This window comes from Cyprinus carpio, chromosome A7 (genome assembly GCF_018340385.1).
Source record: "Cyprinus carpio isolate SPL01 chromosome A7, ASM1834038v1, whole genome shotgun sequence".
NCBI lineage: Eukaryota > Metazoa > Chordata > Actinopteri > Cypriniformes > Cyprinidae > Cyprinus > Cyprinus carpio.
This window is the reverse complement of record NC_056578.1, coordinates 32,865,811-32,886,022: the sequence shown is the minus strand read 5'-3', so window position 1 is coordinate 32,886,022 and position 20,212 is coordinate 32,865,811. Positions and strand designations below refer to the sequence as shown.

Sequence of the window (20,212 nt, the reverse complement as noted above, 5' to 3'; positions counted from 1 at the left end):
GCCAGATGAGAGTTTTTTTTTTTTTTGTTTTTTTGTTAAATATGTATTATTATTGTGTTAATGTTTACTTATTTTATTAAATTATTGTTATTATTAAATTAACTTTTTTTAATTATTAAATGAAAGCTTGTATTTTCATGATTTTCATCATACCAAAATTCAGTGTAGTTAGCATTCCACCCTAGTGAACAGGCTACCATCCTCAACATCTATGTTGACAGCACAGTTTCCAATGTTAGTAACCAGCATCCCATGCTTGTCACCACCATACCAGCAAGACCAGCATATGTTGTGTTTTGGTGCTGGTATGCTGGTGAGCAGCATGGGATGCTGGTGATTGAATGCTGGAAACTGCTTGTGACCAGCGTGGGATGCTGGTGCTGGTATGCTGGTGGCCAGCATGGTATGCTGGTGCTGGTATGCTGGTGACTAGCATGGGATGCTGGTGCTGGTATGCTGGTGACTAGCATGGGATGCTGGTGCTGGTATGCTGGTGACCAGCATGGGATGCTGGGGCTGGTATGCTGGTGAGCAGCATGGGATGCTGGGGCTGGTATGCTGGTGACCAGCATGGGATGCTGGTGCTGGTATGCTGGTGGCCAGCATGGTATGCTGGTGCTGGTATGCTGGTGGCCAGCATGGTATGCTGGTGCTGGTATGCTGGTGACCAGCATGGGATGCTGGTGCTGGTATGCTGGTGACCAGCATGGGATGCTGGTGCTGGTATGCTGGTGGCCAGCATGGGATGCTGGTGCTGGTATGCTGGTGGCCAGCATGGTATGCTGGTGCTGGTATGCTGGTGACCAGCATGGGATGCTGGTGCTGGTATGCTGGTGACTAGCATGGGATGCTGGTGCTGGTATGCTGGTGACCAGCATGGGATGCTGGGGCTGGTATGCTGGTGACTAGCATGGGATGCTGGTGCTGGTATGCTGGTGACCAGCATGGGATGCTGGGGCTGGTATGCTGGGGCTGGTATGCTGGTGAGCAGCATGGTATGCTGGGGCTGGTATGCTGGTGAGCAGCATGGGATGCTGGGGCTGGTATGCTGGTGACCAGCATGGGATGCTGGGGCTGGTATGCTGGTGAACAGCATGGGATGCTGCATACCAGCGCCACCATCCCATGCTGGTCACCAGCATACCAGGACCAAAACACAACATATGCTGGTCTTGCTGGTATGACCAGCTATGCTGGTCTATGCTGGTTTTTCCAGCAGGGTTGTCATGACAAAATGGGCTCAAATGTGAATTGTTCATTTTATAAACTTCAATTTAATAATTGTGTACATTTTGATTGTTACTTTTAAAATGATGGTGCTGTTTGTGTGTGTGTGTGTTTATTGAAATGTTTTAGTTTTCATATAGAAAAATGTATGATGCGTTTGTTCTTGACTTTGGAGTAAACATTTATTTTGAATCTTGTGATTAAAGTATATTTCATATAAAATGCCCAAAAGTTTCAAACATTATTTGTTAATATCACAAACAGGAAATAACTCACATAATAAAATGAAACGAAAACCTGTATAGGCCTACAACTAAATTACACAAGATTAAAATTCATAAAATATCAATATAAAATTATAAAAACAAAAAGTACAAAAAATACTACGTAACAAAAGCAAAATAAAAGCAAATTACCCCTTAAAAACCGTAAGGTGGCGCTACTCTGTTAAGAACGTAAGCTCCGCCCCTCACTTCCGGTTCTGTGGCTGTGGTTCTGAAACCGTTGTAGCTGCGATCTCTGCAGCTGGATGCTGTTGTGTCGAATGGCGTGTGTAATGATTCTATTTGGAGTTATCGTTTTTCTTGGTCAGGTAAGATTTTTTCTTTGATCGTAGAGTGATATACAGAAAATGGATGCGCAGTTTCGGACAATGAAGACTTCGGGATGTTATACTTATTTCTTATGTTTTTAATTATTTATTTATTCATTTTGTTTATTTTTTATCATTTATTCAGTTATTACATGATATATAATAGACATTCAAAACGTACACCTGGATTTGAGTCGGAGTTATTCGTTTTTAAAGTGCACAGAGATCACCTTTACAGGGGGGAAAGACTAGGAAGAGGTAGGCTGTTTTCACATCTCATTAAAACGCTAAAGCAGCCGAACGTTGTTTAAAAAAATTATAATATTAAAATATTTTTAAACAAAGCAAAGTACACTTACAAGGCCGGTTTCAAAAACGCTATAACGTTAGTCTATGTTTATGCTTATGTTAAATCTGGTCTCACCATAAAGGCTTAGTTCACCCAAAAATGAAAATTCTGTCATTAAATTACTCACCCTCATGTCGTTTCAAACCCGTGAGACCTTCGTTCATCTTCGGAACACAAATTAAGATATTTTCGATGGAATCTGAGAGCTGTCTGTCCCTACATAGACAACAACGCAACTGAAATTCTGAAAGTCCGGAAATGTAGCAAGGAGATCTGTGAATTAATCCATGTGACATCAGTGGTTCATCTCCAATTATACAAAGCTACTAGAATACATTTTGTGCACACACACACACACACACACACACAAAAAAACTACTTTATTCAACAATTTGTCTCCTCCACATCACCCTGGTGCCATTTTAGAGAATATCTGCTGGACCTATGCTGTTCTGTGTCAGAACGGCATACGTCGGAACTGTTTCCTACGTTGTTGTGATTTAATCTGAACGAAAACAGCTTATCGGTGTGACGCATCTGACACAGAACAGAATAGGTCCTGTAAAATTTACAACATATAACAAATGCAACCTGAATCTGCAAAATGGACGTAAATGCAAATGAAAACTCACCATCAAAGGCAGAAACACTAAAGTACTACAGACTGAAACATTACCACTTTGCTGTTCAGGACTTAAAAACTTTTCACGGATTGTAGCTACTTTTCTGATGAAAAAAAAAATGATGTCCTTACTCCTCATTAAACAGATAGTCTGATGAACTCAGGGCTTTCCACCACATTGCAATGCCCTCAAGCTGTTCAGGACCACAACAGAGCCATTTTTGCACACAGTAAAGATGATCTCTGAAGCCTCCTTTTTCACAGCTTTCACTTGTTGTCAGGCATCTAAAACAGGGGTAGGCAACGTCAGTCCTGGAGTGCTGATGTCCTGCAGAGTTAAGCTCCAACCCTGAAAAAAACCTCACTGGTCTGTATGGCTGTCAAAATGACTAAAAAACTAAATTCTAATTTTATACTTAAATATTATCAAAATTTTAATTATATTCGAATTTAAAAGGTATAATTTCAGTTAGGGGAAAAAAGCTTTTGGCTTCTCTCCTGAGGCTACAAGAGGGCGGATCGAGCAAAATATTATGCACGTTTCTTCAAAGCGTAATAAAATAACACAACTATCTTTGAAAAAAGTGCACAATGTTTAAAATAATGTTTATAAACCAAATATATAATGTTTATAAACCATATAAAGTTGCTTAAACAATTAGAGAAAAAAAAACAGCACCATGTGTGTATGTAGACATGGGCCGATTACCGATTTCAAGGTATACCGCTATTTGAAAATTTCACAGTTTCAAAACCACTAATATTTTCCATTATAGAGATCGCTAAGACATGTGACCAACTGGGCGGCAACGTCATCAGAACGCAAAGAATTATGGGTATGTTTGGCCAGTTTACCTGGGCTGGCATAGCAGGCTAGTGTTCTGGGATGAAAATAATGAAAAATTAGCGTGAAAAACAGAATATAATCGTACAAAATAGAGCGGACTAAAGAAAACATTGTCGGACCATACCGCCTAAAACTAAATCCTAATGCAAAGACGAGATATGACGAGAAAAAAAAGGGAATCAAAGGACTGGATCCTTACGAGCAGAGCGACTGGTCAAGGGACGTCTAACTGTTGCCCAACTTCCAGCACCCATATATTTACAACTACATGATACTAAGTTTTAGTGCATACACACACAAAGTTTTCTATGGACTTTTTATAATGTAAATGAATTCATTTAAATGTATTTACATGTTAAATATGTAAAGAAACTGAAATTAAGTTGGATTGTTACTACTATTTAAGTTATGTACTTGTGTTTGCAACCAAAGAACACTGATTTTGCACAATTATTCCTTAATACAGATAAAGGAGGCAGAATTCCATTCAGTCTTTGTGTATTTTTTTCATTACAGACATGGCTAAAAATCATTACATGTGAGAAGAGACATTACAAAATATTTTGGAAAACAATAAACATTTACATATTAGATGTGAGCATGGTATATAATTCTCCAAAAGGGCTTGAACCGGTCTGTGTTCGTAGCTTTGACCTCAGTATGGCCGAGGTACAGAGAAGGGGTCCAGTCAGGATCACACTCCAACATTTCATAGGTCAGGTTTGCCTGCAAACACAGTCACCAAATAAATTGCTATGTAGCCTAGATGTACAACATTTAAAACTGATTAACATTACGCTTTAGTACGTTGGTAACTTAAGCTCATCTTCTAGCCATTTCATGCTACTTAACAGTTAACAGTGGCCTAACGTCAAATCTAATGGTTTGGTTGAGTCAAACAAAACACACTGGTTATTTGCCCACAACATAACATTTACAGAGAGTAATTGTAACTTACCTTTGTGAAAATGTTTTGAACACACCATCGTGTGGAGTGTTATCGAAGGTAATCTTGGGCTCCTTACCGCTGCTAATGTTATCCATGCCATTCGTCAACTTTTTGTCACCTCTGAAACATGGCTTGTACTATTATTTTTCCACGCTGGAAAACGATAAAAGGATATTCCGTTCTTAAGCTTTACGCCACTTCTATCGTGAGAACGACTATTCCAGTTTATAACAGCGTTCCTCCCTCCATGCATAGAAGTCTGGCGCGTTATGTTTGTGCCGCGGTTTCCCAAAATGCTTTGCGTTCACCACTGGGAATATGTCATGATGACGACACATTAGCAATCTCTATACCGTTCCTGCGGTATGTGCTTTTTTCCATGTCACATCAAAGACTGAAAGAGTAGGAATCCCTCAGGCTGCAATGCAATCATTTTCCAAAATGTCATTTATGTGAAAATATGGAAGTCTGTTAAAGCCTTAAAAGGTTAAAGCCTTTTAACAGGCCAGAGATGCTGAAGACGGATCCACAGAGAAAAATACTGTAGCAGGCAGATCACTCACTGTTCATGATTCACAAACTATTGGAAGAAAATCCTCAATATTGATTTGGGGGTTTATATGAATGTGTTTCTGAGGGGAGCTGACTGTCTTCTTTAAAACACACATTCAAACCACCTACAAACACACATATCAACAACACACACAAAAGCAGTGTTTCAGTGCAGAGCAGCTTTGTTTACAGCGGTAGCCAAGGAAATGTTGTATCTGGTCTGTGTCTGGTGTTCCAGAGGCGCCTCCTGCTGTCAGAGAGTGAATATGCCTCTCATTCACAGCTTCTGCTGTTTGTTTCGTTCAGGCATTTAGTATAATTTCACAAAGCTAGTCAGAACATTCTGTTTTTGCTTCAAATTGGGTTATTATTTAGTTATATAATAATAGTTATATAATAATTTAGTTATATAATAATAATCATACACATAATTTGATTTATGTGTATGATTATTATTATATAACTAAATGATATGAAATGATAAAAATTATATGTATATGAATTATATAACTGTAATTACAGATTTAGGTTAAATAAAGATGTCAGTACATTCCAGATCTTTTTTCCATTTAAATCTTGAAGATGATACATCCTTCCTATACAAGTCAATGAAATTGGCCTTACATATAAGACACAAAACCTTTAGATCCTTTTTTCTCTCTTATAGTGCTAGCTATTTGGAGTAAAGAAAGAGACCTTAAATTACCTTGTATTGTATTGATATAATTTCTCACCTGAAAATATTTGAAAAAGTGTTTAACAGGAAGAGAAAACTTGGCAACACTTTCTATGAAGCACGTATTTTATAATACATTATAAGGGCATTCTTAAGGCTTTATAATGAATGCATAATGCAATATAAAAAAAAATTATAATATGTAAAATCCATTCATGAATAATCATAACAACAATTATAATACATCATAATAGTCAAGTCATCTTTATTTATATAGCGCTTTAAACAAAAAAGATTGCGTCAAAGCAACTGAACAACAATAATTAGGAAAACAGTGTCAATAATGCAAAATGACAGTTAAAGACAGTTCATCATTGAATTCGGTGATGACATCATGCAGCTCAGTTCAGTTTTAATAGTATCTGTGCAATAATTTGCAATCAAGTCAACGATATCGCTGTAAATGAAGTGTCCCCAACTAAGCAAGCCAGAGGCGACAGCGGCAAGGAACCAAAACTCCATCGGTGACAGAATGGAGAAAAAAACCTTGGGAGAAACCAGGCTCAGTTGGGGGGCCAGTTTTCCTCTGACCAGACGAAACCAGCAGTTCAATTCCAGGCTGCAGCAAAGTCAGATTGTGCAGAAGAATCATCTGATTCCTGTGGTCTTGTCCCGGTGGTCTTCTGAGACAAGGTCTTTACAGGGGATCTGTATCTGGGGCTCTAGTTGTCCTGGTCTCCGCTGTCTTTCAGGGCTGTAGAGGTCCTTTCTAGGTGCTAATCCACCATCTGGGCTGGATACGTACTGGATCCGGGTGACTGCAGTGACCCTCTGACTTGGATACAGACTGGATCTGGTTGCTATGGTGACCTCGGAATAAGAGAGAAACAGACTAATATGAGCGTAGATGCCATTCTTCTAACGATGTAGCAAGTACATCGGGTGTTATGGGAAGTGTTCCCGGTTCCGGTTTACCTAATTAGTGCAGCCTAAAAATCCTTTAACGGATTTGGATATTAGAAGTGTATTAGTATGTTATGTGTTAGCCAGGTTAAAGAGATGGGTCTTTAATCTAGATTTAAACTGCAAGAGTGTGTCTGCCTCCCGAACAATGTTAGGTAGGTTATTCCAGAGTTTGGGCGCTAAATAGGAGAAGGATCTGCCACCCGCAGTTGACTTTGATATTCTAGGTATTATCAAATTGCCAGAGTTTTGAGAACGCAGCAGACGTGCAGGACTCTCGTTCAAATACTGAGGTGCTAAACCACTCAGGGCTTATAAGTAATAAGCAAGATTTTAAAATCTATTCAGTGTTTAATAGGACGATGTTTTGATAGGGTGCCAGTGCAGTGTTGACAGGACAGGGCTAATATGATCATACTTCCTGGTTCCAGTAAGAACTCTAGCTGCTGCATTTTGGACTAACTGGAGTTTGTTTACTAAGCGTGCAGAACAACCACCCAATAGAGCATTACAATAGTCTAACCTTGAGGTCATAAACGCATGGATTAACATTTCTGCATTTGACATTGAGAGCATAGGCCGTAATTAAGATATATTTCTGAGATGGAAAAAAGCAGTTTTACAAATGCTAGAAACATGGCTTTCTAAGGAAAGGTTGCTATCAAATAGCACACCTAGGTTCCTAACTGATGACAAAGAATTGACAGAGCAGCCATAAAGGCTTAGACAACGTTCTATGTCATTACATGCAGAGCTTTTAGGCCCTATAATTAACACCTCTGTTTTTTCAGAATTTAGCAGTAAGAAATTACTTGTCATCCAGTTTTTTATATCGACTATGCATTCCGTTAGTTTTTCAAATTGGTATGTTTCGCCGGACCGCAAAGAAATATAGAGCTAAGTATCATCAGCATAACAGTGAAAGCTAACACCTTGTTTCCTGATGATATCTCCCAAAGGTAACATGTAAAGCGTGAAGAGTAACGGCCCTAGTACTGAGCCTTGAGGTACTCCATACTGCACTTGTGAACGATATGATACCTCTTCATTCACTGCTACGAATTGATGGCGGTCATATAAGTACGATTTAAACCATGCTAATGCACTTCCATTAATGCCAACAAAGTGTTCTAGTCTATGCAAAAGAATGTTGTGGTAAATAGTGTCGAACGCAGCACTAAGATCCAATAGCACTAATAGAGAGATACAACCACGATCAGATGATAAGAGCAGGTCATTTGTAACTCTAAGGAGAGCAGTCTCAGTACTATGATACGGTCTAAATCCTGACTGGAAATCCTCACAGATGCCATTTTTCTCCAAGAAGGAATATAATTGTGAGGATACTACCTTTTCTAGTATCTTGGAAAGAAAAGGGAGATTCGAGATCGGTCTATAATTAACTATTTCTTTGGGGTCAAGTTGTGGTTTTTTTGATGAGAGGCTTAATACCAGCCAGTTTGAAGGTTTTGGGGACATACCCTAATAACAATGAGGAATTAATAATAGTCAGAAGAGGATCTATGACTTCTGGAAGCACCTCTTTTAGGAGGCTTAGATGGAATAGGGTCTAACATACATGTTGTTGGTTTAGATGAGTTTAACAAGTTTATACAGTTCTTCCTCTCCTATAGTAGAGAATGAGTGGAACTGTTCCTCAGGGGGTCTATAGTGCACTGTCTGATGTGATATTGTAGCTGATGGATGCATGGTTACAATTTTATCTCTAATAGTATCGACTTTAGAAGTAAAGTAGTTCATAAAGTCATTACTGCTGTGATGTTGAGAAATGTCAACACTTGTTGATGCTTTATTTTTCGTTAATTTAGCCACTGTATTGAATAAATACCTGGGGTTATGTTTGTTTTCTTCTAAAAGAGACGAAAAGTAATCAGATTTAGCAGTTTTTTAATGCTTTTCTGTAAGATAGGTTACTTTCCCTCCAAGCAATACGAAATACTTCTAGTTTTGTTTTCCTCCAGCTGCGCTCCATTTTCCGGGCTGCTCTCTTTAGGGTGCGAGTGTGCTCATTACACCACGGTGTCAGACTGTTTTCCTTAACCTTCCTTAAGCTTAAAGAGCAACTGTATTTAAAATGCTAGAAAAGAGAGAGTCCATAGTTTCTGTTACATCATCAAGTTGTTCTGAGGTTTTGGATATGCTAAGGAATTGGTATACATCAGGAAGATTACTTACAAAGCAGTCTTTTGTGGTAGAAGTGATGGTTCTACCATACTTGTAACAAGAAGTGGAATTTACAGTTTTAGCTATATGAAGTTTGCACAAAACTAAATAATGATCTGAGATATCATCACTTGGCTGCATAATTTCAACACCATCAACATCAATTCCATGTGACAGTATTAAATCTAGAGTATGATTTCGACAATGAGTAGGTCCTGAGACGTGTTGTCTAACCCCAATAGAGTTCAGAATGTCTATAAATGCTGATCCCAATACATCTTTTTCATTATCAACATGGATATTAAAATCACCAACAATTAAAACTTTATCTGCAGCCAGCACTAACTCGGATGTAAAATCAGCAAACTCTTTAATAAAGTCTGTATGGTGCCCTGGTGGCCTGTATACAGTAGCCAGTACAAACATCACAGGGGATTTATCATTAACATTGGTTTCTCTGGATAATGTTATATTAAGCACCAATACTTCAAACGAGTTATACTTGAAGCCAGCCATCTGAGAAATCCTGAAAACATTGTTATAGATTGAAGCAACACCTCCCCCTTTACCTTTTGGACGTGGCTCATGTTTATAACAGTAATCTTGGGGTGTAGACTCATTTAAAATAATGTAATCATCAGGTTTTAGCCAGGTTTCTGTCAAACAGAGTGCATCTAGATTATGATCAGTGATCATATTATTTACAAAAAGTGCTTTCGTAGAAAGGGACCTGATATTCAATAAGCCAAGCTTTATCATTTGTTTATCCGTATTGCATCTGTTTCTTATTTGTTGAACCTCAATTAAATTGTTGCTCTTAAATTGGTTTGGACATTTTTTGTATTTTCTAGCCCGGGGAACAGACACAGTCTCTATAGTGTGATATCTAGGTGAAATAGTCTCTATGTGCTGAGAATTAACTGACTTCTGTGACTGGAGGCGGCTAGCAGACGGTCGGTTTAGCCAGTCTGTATGCTTCCTGACCTGGGCCCCAGTTAGTCAAGTACAAACTCTAAGACTATGTGCCATATTTCTAGAAAGAAGAGCGGCACCACCCCAGGAGGGATGAAGACCATCTCTTTTCAACAGGTCAGGTCTGCCCCAAAAGCTTGTCCAATTGTCTATGAAACCTATGTTATTCTGCGGGCACCACTTAGACATCCAGCCATTGAGTGATAACAATCTGCTATGCATCTCATCACCACGGTAAGCAGGGAGGAGACCAGTGTCTGACATCATGCTTGCAAGTTCACACACCTCTTTAATGTTATTTTTAGTGATCTCTGACTGGCGAAGTCGAACATCATTAGCACCGGCATGAATAACAATCTTACTGTATTTACGTTTAGCATTAGCCAGCACTTTTAAATTTGCTAAGTTGTCAGGCGCTCTGGCTCCCGGTAAACATTGGACTATAGTGGCTGGGGTCTCTATTTTCACATTCCGTACAATAGAATCACCAATAACTAGAGCACTTTCATCAGGTTTCTCAGTGGGTGCATCACTGAGTGGGGAGAACCTGTTTAATGTTTTGATCGGAACAGAAGAGTGTTGTTTAGACCCACGACTATGCCGCCTCACAGTCACCCAGTTGCCCTGCTGCAAAGGCCCTGTTACCGGAAACGAACAATGTACAGGACTCCCCGAGCTAGACGCATCCAAAGCCGTATCTAGAGCCCTCACATTCTTACTATCCTCAATTAAAGTTTGGATGCGTGTCTCTAATTCTGAAATCTTCTCTGTCAGCCTAACTATTTCCCTGCATTTATCACATGTGAATCCCTCATCACCGACAGAGATAGATAAACTATACATGTGGCAAGCAGAGCAAATAACAATAGCAGGAGAAGCCATTACTCACCGTGCTTGATGAAAGATTCTTACCACAGTTGTTTGATGAACTTGTGAAAACCGGAGAGAGAGAGTAACGAGAGAGAGGAGAGAAGGAAAGAAAACAGCGATAGGCACAAATGGAAACGCTAATGACAAGCTAACGAGTGCTAACGCGATGCAGGTGCACTGCACTCGCGGATTTAAAATAAAAGTGAACGATCAAATTAATCAGATTAGATTGATAGATAATATCAGAAATATGGTGGGAATTAAGTTATATTTCATCACTTTAAACAACAGAGAGTGATAGTAATATAAAGATTCTACAGAAAAACAAAGCTACATGGAGCTACGATCACAAAACAGCAGCACGGCAAACAGGAAGCAGGAATAACACTGTCCAACAGCGACACCCACCTACAGGGCTTACGTATTTGTGGTTATAAGTTTAAGAGTACGATTATTTATAACACACAGTGAACATCATATTAAGTCTACTTCATTTACAGTATAATGGACTGTATCATATCTTAACATTGTTTATTTAAGATCTGCACAGTATCTCACTACAGCTTGTGAGTGGTTAGATGTTGAGTGTTATTTGAGTGTTTCCTGTGGAGCTAATGTTAATTAATTGATGTGAGCTTTATGCTCCAACTGAAAAAAATGCAATGTTTTATATGGTTACATTTTATTTTGATGTTCCCCTTAATCGGTCGACTTTAAGCAACTTTGCAACTACATGCCAACTAATTCTCATTAGAGTATTAGTATGCTCAAGAATGGTAGTTAACGTACTTGCAAAGACACTTATAGTCAGTTTATCTGTTGGTTGACCATTGAAATAAAGTGTTAGCATATATTTACAGTAGCAGACATACTAATACTCTAGTGACTGCTAGTTGATATGTAGTTGCAGAGTTACTTATCAACAGCTGTCTAAACACTCTCAGAAATAAAGGTACAAAAGCTGTCACTGGGGCGGTACCTTTTCAAAAGGTACATTTTTGTACCTAAAGGGACAATTTTGGTACCTTAAAGGTACATTTTAGTCCTTAAAGTGTACATATTAGAACCTAATAGGTAAAAAAGTGTACTTTTAGAAAAGGTACTGCCCCAGCAACAGCTTTTGTACCTTTATTTCTGAGAGTGAAGGGTACCATCAAAATAATCAAACTAATATTACAATAAAAATACAAACCCGATTCCAAAAAAGTTGGGACACTGTATAAATTGTGAATAAAAACAGAATGCAATGATGTGGAAGTTTCAAATTTCAATATTTTATTCAGAATACAACATATATGACATATCAAATGTTTAAACTGAGAAAATTTATAATTTTAAGGGAAAAATAAGTTGATTTTAAATTTCATGGCATCAACACATCTCAAAAAAGTTGGGACAAGGCCATGTTTACCACTGTGTGACATCCCCTCTTCTTTTTATAACAGTCTGCAAACGTCTGGGGACTGAGGAGACAAGTTGTTCAAGTTTAGGAATAGGAATGTTGTCCCATTCTTGTCTAATGCAGGCTTCTAGTTGCTCAACTGTCTTAGGTCTTCTTTGTTGCATCTTCCTCTTTATGATGCGTCAAATGTTTTCTATGGGTGAAAGATCTGGACTGCAGGCTGGCCATTTCAGTACCCGGATCCTTCTTCTACACAGCCATGATGTTGTAGTTGATGCAGTATGTGGTCTGGCATTGTCATGTTCGAAAATGCAAGGTCTTCCCTGAAAGAGACGACGTCTGGATGGGAGCATATGTTGTTCTAGAACTTGGATATACCTTTCAGCTTTGATGGTGCCTTTCCAGATGTGTAAGCTGCCCATTCCACACGCACTCATGCAACCCCATACCATCAGAGATGCAGGCTTCTGAACTGAGCGCTGATAACAACTTGGGTTGTCCTTGTCCTCTTTAGCCCGGATGACATGGCGTCCCAGTTTTCCAAAAAGAACTTCAAAGTTTGATTCATCTGACCACAGAACAGTTTTCCACTTTGCCACAGTCCATTTTAAATGAGCCTTGGCCCAGAGAAAACGCCTGCGCTTCTGGATCATGTTTAGATATGGCTTCTTTTTTGACCTATAGAGTTTTAGCCGGCAACGGCAAATGGCACGGTGGATTGTGTTCACCGACAATGTTTTCTGGAAGTATTCCTGAGCCCATGTTGTGATTTCCATTACAGTAGCATTCCTGTATGTGATGCAGTGCCGTCTAAGGGCCCGAAGATCACGGGCATACAGTATGGTTTTCTGGCCTTGACCCTTACGCACAGAGATTGTTCCAGATTCTCTGAATCTTTGGATAATATAATGCACTGTAGATGATGATAACTTCAAACTCTTTGCAATTTTTCTCTGAGAAACTCCTTTCTGATATTGCTCCACTATTTTTCACCGCAGCATTGGGGGAATTGGTGATCCTCTGCCCATCTTGACTTCTGAGAGACACTGCCACACAGAGAGGCTCTTTTTATACCCAATCATGTTGCCAATTGACCTAATAAGTTGCAAATTGTTCCTCCAGCTGTTACTTATATGTACATTTAATTTTTCCGGCCTCTTATTGCTACCTGTCCCAACTTTTTTGGAATGTGTAGCTCTCATGAAATCCAAAATGAGCCAATATTTGGCATGACATTTTAAAATGTCTCACTTTCAACATTTGATATGTTATCTATATTCTATTGTGAATAAAATATAAGTTTATGAGATTTGTAAATTATTCCATTCCTTTTTTACTCACAATTTGTACAGTGTCCCAACTTTTTTGGAATCGGGTTTGTAGTTCAAAGCAAATGTGTCATATTACACATTCATCTGATCTATCTTATCTTATGGCTATTTGAGATATTTTTTTTTATTATTATTATTATTATTATTTCTACTTATAAGTGGTCTTTGACCGCTTTAAGTAAAGTAGCATGAGAAAAATGGCAGGAAGAGATAGGTTGTAGTGAAAAGGAGTATTGTTATTGTCATACTACTGTGCCGGAAGGAACACGGGGCCGAGGATAATCGGAAAAGTATTTATTAATCCAACACGGGGTAAATCCAACATGGGAAAACAGGAGGAAGACACACGCATGGAACTGGTAGACCCGACAAAACTGAACTGAAAGACTGGGGCATATAAAGATAGGATAACAAGGAAACACAGGTGTATGGAATGAGCTATTAATCAAACTAAACAAGGACAGGAAACAAACCAAATAAGGAAAACCAGGAACTGAAACATGACATTTCACCCCCCTCCCGGAAGGTGTGTCGCACCGTAGGCAACAACAGGAGGAGGCATAGGTGGGAGCTTGAGAGGAGGCTCCAGTGGAGGACGGATCCCCGGGAGGGGGCCGGCACACAAGAGACCACGGAGGGAGGATCCAGGGAGGCGACAACGGATGGAGGAGCCAGGGAGGAGACAGGAGGAGCTGACGACCAACGGCGACCAACGGCGGCGGAGCAGGTGAAGGAGGAGCCCGAGGCGGAGACGGAGAGCCAACGAGCCAGGGGGATGCCGAGGATCCGGGGGGCCAGGTTGGAGCCGAGGGCTCTGGCAACAGAGGTGGAGGCGGAGATCCAGAGATCTGCGGTGGAACCAGAGCGACTGAGGACCAAGGTGGAGCTGGCGGGAGGAAGGAGCCCAGAGGAGCTGGTGGGACAGAGCGACTAGGCGCAGCCAGTGGAGAGGAGTCCAGGGCCGATGGTGGATCGACGCCCGACCAAGGTGGAGCCAGAGGACAAAGGAGGGCTGGACGGGATCAGCAGAGACGACGGAGAGTGGAGAGGGGGCAGTTCAACCTCCAGTTCAGATACTCAATCTATAAGATCCTCCCCCTCATTTTGGCCCTTTTGGTGTACCATATTCAGCTCACTCTCAGCCATGATGCAGGGGGCGGAGCTCTCTCTCTCCCACACCTGGTCTGACAGGTTGGGCTCTGGCACTCTGTCATCGGTGGGCTCGGGCTTATGCTCCATACCGTGGGGAGATGGTGGGCTGGGCTCTGGGTCGGGAGTGGCACTGGTGATCAATCCCTGGGAACAGGTGGGGAACGGAAATCCATTTCTCACCAGTGTCCACTCCACAAAGGCGGTGAAATTCGCTCGGGGACCGTCCTCGGACGACGGCACTCTGTATGCGATGTTCAAACTGGTGTCGTAGAACGCACAGAGCGCGTCGTCCAGGCAGCTGGTGAGGCGTGCCATGATCCAGAACAGTCTGGTGTGTGCCCCTGAGCGAATTCTCCCCCTGCTCTTGCAGGAGGAGGAGGTATTCTGGGTGAAGTAGGGGATCCATACAACACAACGGAAAGAAAAAGGACTGAGTGAAACTGGAAAACAAATGGAGGGTAGACACTATATTTACACTGTTTTTGCTCGGATCTTCTGTCACGCTACTGTGCCGGAAGGAACACGGAGCGAGGATAATCAGAAAAGTCTTTATTAATTCAACACAGGGTTAATCCAACATGGGAAAACAGGAGGAAGACACACGCATGGAACTGATAGACCCGACCAAACTGAACTGAAAGACTGGGGCATATAAAGACAGGATAACAAGGAAACACAGGTATGATAATAATCAAACTAAACAAGGACGGGAAACAGACCAAGTAAGGAAAAACAGGAACTGAAACATGACAGTTATATAATGATAGTAACCAATTATATTTTAATGGGATGAACAGAGTCTTATCTAGAGGTATTTCCCCTGCATGATATCTTTCAATTTGTATCCATGCAGGTGGCAAAGTACTATTCACCTGCCAAAACCATAACGCTCTCATTTGTGCTGCCCAAAAATAAGACATACAATCTGGAAGTTATAATCCACCTTTTTTAGATGCCATTTGTGATGTTTTAAGTTTAACCCTCTGAGTTTTATTATTCCAAATAAGTTTTCTAATTGAGCTATTGAGATTATTTAAAAAAATTCTGTGTGATAGAAATGGGAAGAGTTTGAAATAAATATAAAAATTTAGGAAGATTGTTCATTATTTTGTAATTTATCGTGCCAATTAGTGATAACGGTAGTGAGTTCCATCTTTCCAAATCTCTCATTACTTTTTTAAGTAATGGGGAATAATTCAAAGAATATGAACTAAACTTAAATGAACTATCTTTTCCGACTTCCGTAAAAAAAAGTAATGTTATTTAAGGGCAATTTATCTGCAGCCAAATTCAGTGGCATCATAACACTTTTATTAATATTCATTTTATAACCAGATATGTCTCTAAAATTTTTGAATTGAGATAAAGTAGGCAGAGGTGATTCAGGATTAGTTAAATATAACATAACATCATGTTATATCCGCGTACAATGATATTTTGTGTACACAGCCTCCTACCTCTTGCCCAGATATTGATTAATTTGCCCATATTGCTATGGCCAGGGGTTCCACTGCCAATGCAAAAAGAAGTGGAGACAGAGGGACATCCCTGTCTGGTTCCCCTTGATAAATGAAAGTGCGAAGTTAGTACGGACAGTTGCTGATGGACTTCTATACAACATTCAAATCATATCAATAAATTTGGAACCGAAATTCATTTTATGCAAAATATCTATCAAATAAGGCCATTCTACTCGGTTAGATTTCTGCATCTAAAGAAAGAGCAATCACCGGAGAATCCATTTGTTTTGCCGAGTAAATAATGTTCATTACCCTCCCTATATTATTGATTTTTTAATAAATCCAGTTTGATCCATATGAATTAAACTAGGCAAAACCCCCTCCAAAAGTAATGAAATCATTTTAGTAAGAACTTTATAATCAGAATTAAGTAGTGAGATCGGCCGATACATAGATTAGGGTCTTTGCCAGGTTTCAGTAGGATTGTAATTAAAGCCTGATTAAAAGTCTCTGGTAATTATTTTTTATAAATTGCCTCCTCATACATTGAAAGCAATGGGTCAGCTAATTTAGAAAAAAAAAAAGTTTTATAAAAATCCATAGAAAAACCGTCCAAACCAGGTGTTTTACGCCTGGCTAGTGCAGCAACTGCAGACTGAATCTCTTCTTTTGAAATTTCTTTTTCCAGTTCTTCTCGGTCATTATCACATAAGACTGGGATATCCAATTTGCTTAAAAAGTTTTGGATTTCAGATTCCTCTACTCCTTGAGACTTATACAGCAATTTATAAAAATATAAGAATACTTGGTTAATTAATTTTGGATGTTTGATACTTTTAGTATATGAAGAACATATTATAGTTATAGATTTGCTAATTTCTTCTTTTCTTATTTGCCATGCTAACACTTTTCCAATCTTATCCCCGTGTTCGTTATACCTCTGTCGTGATCTGAGAAGTGCATTTTCTGCTTCTTTAGATGACAAAAAATGTATTCCAATTTTTTAGACTGCAATTGTTTAAACAGCTGAGTATCCTTAGTCTTGGAGTGCTCTCTTTCCATTGTTAAAATTTCTTTTTTGACCAATTGTGATTGTTTTTGATATTGTCTTTTCTTACTGGAAGAATAAGAAATGATTTGGCTCCTTAAGAATGCCTTCAAAGCTTCCCAAATTTTAGGCCTACCCGAAGAAGCAGAATTTCTATTTGTAATCTTAAAGATGTCTATATTATTATTTATAAAGCACAACGCTTCATCATTGTTTAATAAATGGCCACTAAATCGCCAAAGTATACAATTTGACAGTTCCAGAGAATAAATCTTTGACAGAGAATAAATCAAATCACTTTTATTGTCACATCACCACAGCACATGTGCCTTAATGAGTGAAATTCTTGGGAGCGTGCTCCAGACAGTGCAGAAACAATTTACATATAGACATACAGACTTCAACTGATGACAGTGTGCAATATACACATACATATAGTCAGTACACACAGTGTACTATTAGACATACTTACAGTTAGCGAGACAAATTATACACAGTATGTACATACTTTCAGTTAGCAATACACATTATATACAGTATTTACACATTCTACAATATGTAGACATATATATATATATACACATAAAATATGCGAAGGTGCAACAGATTATACATGAACTGGAAATGTAAAATGTCGTGGATGTGCATTGGATGGTAGCAGATACATTATTGTATTAAATGCAGTGTGTATGTATAGTCCAGTGTTGAACTGTTGGAGTTAAAGTGCAGTGTGTATAGCATACCGTGTTGTGGGAGTATGCTGTAGGGTGTATTAGTTCAGACTGTTCATTAGTCTGATAGCCTGAGGGAAAAAGCTATCCCTCAGTCGGCTAGTGCGGGATCGGATGCTGCGGAGACGTCTTCCTGAGGATAGCAGAGAGAGCAGTCTGTGGGACGGATGGCTGGAGTCACTGATGATACTCCGGGATTTCCTTATACACCACCTGGTGTAGATGTCCTGGAGAGAGGGAAGCTCAACTCCAACAATGTGGCTGGCAGTTCGCACGACCCTTTTCAGAGCTTTGCGGTTGCAAGCGGTGCTGTTTCCAAACCAGGCAGTGATGCAGATAGTCAGGATTCTCTCCACAGTGCAGGTGTAGAATGATCTGAGGAAGAAGTCTCAGGAAGAAGAGGCGTTTATGTGCCTTCTTCAGCACTGCATCGGTGTGTGTAGACCATGTGAGATCCTTATTGATGTGAACGCCGAGGAACTTGCCGAGGAAACTGTTTACCCGCTCCACAGGTGTCTTGTCGATGGTGATGGGTGTGTGTTCTCTGCTCTGTCTCCTGAAATCCACCACCAGCTACCTTTAGTTACCCACCAGTACCTTGAACGTGCACATACAGTAAACCCCCCCCCCCCAAAAAAAAAAAACCCACCAACTTAATTAAACCTTGATATTTTATAAGTTGTGTACCATTAGGCTATGTGTTCATATTGAATTTCGATCTGTGTGTTTTCCTTCTCCTCCTGAACAGGCTATATGAAATATTAGTTTATTGTAATATTATATTGTAATTTTGATGATACTTAAAGAAGATCTAGTATCTGCACTAGCCTAATACATGCATAATTTCACCTGTCTACTGATCCATTTTTTAAAACACATTTGGTTCAATAATAATTGAACCAACAGAACCAAAAGTAATATTTTTTTTATTTAACATGTTGTAATTTAAGGGGATTTTACAAACTATTACTAGAATATTTATTAAAATATTCACCTCTAATTTATTCACCATTTATCACTGTCGTGTAACCACTAGATGGCTGTTTAGCTCTCTCTATATAAAAATAAACATGACTGTATGGCTGGGAACTTTGGATTCCCACATAATTAGCTACTTGAATTTAGATATATATTTAGACATTAGTAAAGACATATTTATCAAAGTTGTTACTTATTCTTGGTTCATATAATAGCTTGATCAGTCACATGAAAGTAATCGGAATCAATACTGAAATTTCAAAATATACAATTGAGTGTTAAATACCAAATATAGAAACATGGTCTGAAAAATTGACAAATTCATATTTAAGTAGCTTTATTGGCATAGTAAATTTACAAAGTGTAGCACTCTGATACCATAGTGTTGAGCATTGTCACATAACATCATTTTGATTATAAAGTTTAACATCAGCTCAGTGGTATAAGCAGATTATGAATTTTCAAAGTAAAGCCAAACATAAGCAAATAATGTTAAAACCAGCTCACAATTCTGTTTAAACACATGGGAGTTTATCCTAAAGGAACACAGTTTATCAAAGGAACATGTTTTAATTAAGTTGTTATTTTTTATTTTATTTTATTTTTTAACTGTATGTGCACATTAAAAGAAGGATCCTGAACTAAATGAAGATAAATGTCTTGGAGTATGATGTGTTTACTGGACCAATCAGATAAGAGTAAATGGAGAGTCAGCGAGAGGCTCATTTTATTGGCTTAAAGAAGAAGGTGGACCCGCCCTCCCCCTCGCGCTTGCAAAACTCAGTAAGTGAGACAATTGTGACAAAATTGTAAGCGCAGAGAAAAGAAAGACGGAGCTGTACATATCAGATTATTTGGGGAACTTTTTGCCTTACATACACAACAAGTCATTTAGACATTTGCAACAGTTTGTTTTTTTACACATACAGATTAGCTCTATGCAGTCAATCCGTTTTGCAGTTATTTTGTTTTCGCTTGCAAATCACTGTTCACAGGCTTTCAGTACTTTCGAAAACAACATGCCAAAAGTGTAAGCACAGAAAAAATGGAAGTTAGAAGAATGCAGATCATATTTATTTTGCGTTAGCATGAAGCTGCAGTTTCACAATACATGAATTACACTTACGAATAACAGTAAAATGCTGCAAATAATTTTATCTTGTGCTTGAGACACGATTTACACCTTTACAAAGCTTTTCTTGCACATGCAAATTTAATTTAACCTCACATTACCATCAAAAATTCCACAAATATTAACATTCGTACGAAAAAAAACATCTACTCCACCAGCAGGAGGCACATCTGGG

At 39.1% G+C, this 20,212-nt stretch overlaps 1 protein-coding gene across 2 annotated transcripts in view; it reads left to right on the top strand.

Moving 5' to 3' along the window:
- Positions 1-1,995: 1,995 nt before the first annotated feature.
- Positions 1,996-20,212, top strand: part of LOC109050310 (B-cadherin-like) — a 31,895-nt gene continuing 13,678 nt past the window's right edge. For both annotated transcript variants that reach the window (XM_042760855.1, XM_042760854.1), the window contains exon 1: positions 1,996-2,077. The gene's annotated coding sequence lies outside the window, so the exon portion shown is untranslated. The remainder of the gene's footprint in view (positions 2,078-20,212) is intronic.